Below are 3942 nucleotides of genomic sequence, written 5' to 3' on the forward strand. Positions count from 1 at the left end.
CGGGCGACGGCGGGCGGCGTCGAGGGCGAGGTCGACGGCGGGCGGCGTCGAGGGCGAGGGCGGCAGGCCTTCGGCGCGGCAGAGAACGAGCGGAGAAATGGAGGTGACGGGTCGGGCGGTTGTATTTATAGCCCCCCCCCTTTAGTCGCGGTTGGGGAGGCGACCCGCGACTAAAGGGCCTTTAGTCGCGGTTCGGTAGGCGACCCGCGACTAAAGGGGGGGGCAACCTTCTTTGCTTCGTACGTACTGGCGGGCAACTCGTTATCCTTTGGAAACATATTCTTCAACATTTTCAGCAAGTTTTCAAATGCCGAGTCAGCTACACCTGCCTCTGCCTTCCATTTCAGCAAATCCAGTGTGCAGCCCAGCTTTTTCAGACCATCATCGCATCCGGGGTACAGCGCCTTTCTGTGATCCTCTAACATGCGATCCAAATTCTCCCTCTCCTTTTCAGTTTCGCAGCGTCTCCGTGCATCAGCAATGGTCCGACCAAGATCATCAACGGGATCATCACGTGCCTCTTCTTCACCTTCCCCTTCACCTTCAGCATCCTCCATGAAAGTATCACCGAAATGAGCAAGATAGCTTTCATCGATGAAATCATCCCCTTCTTCATCTTCTTCCATTATAACCCCTCTTTCTCCATGCTTGGTCCAACAATTATAGCTTGGCATGAAACCGTGCCGAAGCAGATGCATGTGAACATCTCTTGAGGAAGAGTAACCCTTCTGATTCTTACAGATAACACATGGACAGATAACAAAACCCCCCTACTTGTTCGCATTAGCCACTACGAGGAAATCTTTCAAACCCGTAGTGAACTCGCCGGAGAGTCGGTTACCGTACATCCATTGCCGATTCATCTGCATTATTATAATATAAAATATATAATTAACCATCATGCATTTGTTAAACTAACTAGCTACAAACAATATAAATTAAACAATGAACTGCACACATGCATATTTTATCAATGACACATCAAAGGTTCATCAAGTTGCTAACCGCGATCGAGGAGTGTGGCTCCAACACTTCATGTCATGTTTGTTTCATGCTCTTGGCGCATTTCATCAAACACCTTATGTGCATAAGAGGAACCAAAAGCAAACCTACACCCACTTGTGAAGAGAATGGCTCCAAATGGCTAAGTGTTGGCTGCTGGATGGGTATATATAGGGGAGGGGCTTTAGTTGCGGTTGGCCTGGCAAACCGTGACTAAAGGTGCCCGAAGGCCTTTAGTCGCGGTTGTCCTGGCCAACCGCGACTAAAGACCCTCACGTGCGCCAGCTGGCCACCGAGCGCCCTGGGCCCAGGCCTTTGGTCGCGGTTCACCTCCAGAACCGCGACTAAAGGTCCCATTAGTCGCGGTTCCTACAGCTTCGCGACTTATGGGGCTGGACGGAAGCCTGTTTTTCCACCAGTGAAGGTGGAAGTCGGCAGGCCCTTCGTCATCACATCGGCGAACTGTTGTGCAGTCGGAACATGAAGGACCCGAATACAGGGCCACTTGCTCGTTCACAAAGTGAATGTCCAACTCAATGTGCTTAGTCCGGCGATGATGAACGGGGTTGGCGGAGAGGTACAGCGCAGAGATGTTGTCGCAGTAGACAACTGTAGCCTGGGAGATATCGTGATGCAGCTCCTGAAGTAACTGTCGTAGCCAGGTGCACTCGGCAACAGCGTTAGCCACAACTCGGTACTCAACCTCCGCACTGGAGCGCGATACTGTGGGTTGTCGCTTGGACGACCACGAGATGAGTGAAGGAACAAGGTAAACGCAGTAGCCGGAGGTGGACCGACAGGTGTCGGGGCAGCCAGCCCAGTCTGCGTCGGAGTATGCCACCATCTCTAGAGAAGCGGACGCCGTGAGGCTGAGCCCAAGAGTCATCGTGTCGCGAATGTAACGGAGGATCCGCTTCACGAGAGTCCAATGGGAGTCACGAGGGGCGTGCATGTGGAGACACACCTGCTGAACTGCATATTGTAGATCCGGTCGAGTGAGAGTCAGATACTGAAGAGCACCGACAATGGACCGGTAGAAGGGAGCATCCGACGCTGGTGAGCCCTCAAGAGCAGAAACCTTGGCCTTCGTGTCAACAGGAGTAGCAATAGGATGACAGTTGAGCATGCCAGCACGCTCAAAGACCTCGTGCGCATACTTCTGCTAATGCAGAAGCCATCCGGTCGCCGAACGATCTCAATGCCAAGGAAATAATGTAGAGCACCCAAGTCCTTGATGGCGAACTCGTCACACAGCCGGAGAGTAATCCGCTGAAGAAGAGTTGCGGAGGAGGCCGTCAGGATGATGTCATCGACGTAGAGGAGCAAATATGCAGTCGTATCACCATCGCGATAGACAAACAGTGAGGCATCTGAGCGAGTGACGCTGAAGCCCAGTGTTTGAAGAAACTCGGCGATCCGCTGATACCAAGCGCGAGGTGCTTGCTTGAGCCCGTATAGAGACCGGGACGGCAAACACACATGACCAGGAAGAGATGCGTCGACGAAACCGGTGGGCTTCTCACAATAAACCTGCTTCTCAAGATGGCCATGGAGGAAGGCATTGGAGACATCCATCTGATGAACTGGCCAGCCTCGGGACACTGCAAGCTGGAGAACGGTGCGGATCGTGCCAGGTTTGACAACCGGTGCAAACGTCTCAGTGAAGTCAAGTCCAGCGCGCTATCGAAAACCACGAACCATCCAACGAGCCTTGTAGCGCTCAAGTCTACCATCCGAGCGGGTCTTTTGGCAAAAGACCCACTTGGCGCTGATTACATTGGCGCGAGGAGGCCAGGGAACCAGTGTTTAGGTGTGGTTCCGCTGGAGAGCGTCGAACTCTTCCTGCATTGCGGCAAGCCAGTGAGGATCACACTAGGTTTCGGGTCTATTGCAACAACATTGTTCGTCACAATACATGTCGATTTGTGACGATAAATACTTATTGCCACGGAACAACATTCGTTGGCAGCCGTTGCGACTGGACGCATGGTAATAGGTTATTGCCACAAAAAAGCAATCACGACAATAAAGTGTGCTATTGCAACAACCATGTGGGAATTCGCCACATGTTTTCTCATGGCAACACTCATCTTATGCCACAATTTTCTTTGTGGAGATAGCTTTAATGCAACATGTAACGAATCATGGCGACTGATAGCGTGTGGCGATAAACATTTGTGGCAACAACCTATGCCAACGACGCTTGTTTCGTGGTGCATACTGTTCCGTGGTAATAAACTATGGCAACAATCCTTGTTTTCGTGGCATTAGGCATTTTGCCACGAACCGCTACACTTGTGGCATTAAGTTATGGCAACAAATATTCCAGTCGTCGTAATAGTCGTGGTGCTAACATGTGGCAACCAAAAGTGGGTTGCGGCAATAGCCTATTGCAACCTAAAAAAATATAGAAATTCAATTACAATATTCAAAACCATATGTATAATATGTAGATTCATAAAATTCATAATTCTCATAGCAAATATCCATGAAATGAAACTCAAATGTAATTTAGCCATCCTAATTAAGTGCCAAGACTAAATTGTCCGTGATCTAGAGTCCAGTCGAGCTAGTTCTTTGGATCCTGCAATCAAGAAAAAAAATATAGTTCTAGTTAATGAGTCCAACATACCATACGCCATACAATTATTCCAGCCCCATTGTTAAAAAGTCATGAAGCGGCGTTCGGAAAGACGTGCGTCTAAACGCGATGGCATCAACAGCGTTTGTCGCCGAGGGACGCCAGGTGTGTGTCGCCGGCGGAGAAGGAGCTCGGCGTATGTCGCTGGAGATGTGACGGAGCACGGTACGACCGGCGTCAATGCGCCAGGTCAGGTCCGCGGGCTATGTTACAGTCGTGCCGAGGACATCGACATGAGCTACTCCGGCCACGGCGAGGCCGTGGCTTAGGAGGTGTGTGTTGGAATAAGCCACGGTGTC

The sequence above is a fragment of the Triticum dicoccoides genome, chromosome 4A (assembly GCF_002162155.2).
Source record: "Triticum dicoccoides isolate Atlit2015 ecotype Zavitan chromosome 4A, WEW_v2.0, whole genome shotgun sequence".
Classification (NCBI taxonomy): Eukaryota; Viridiplantae; Streptophyta; class Magnoliopsida; order Poales; family Poaceae; genus Triticum; species Triticum dicoccoides.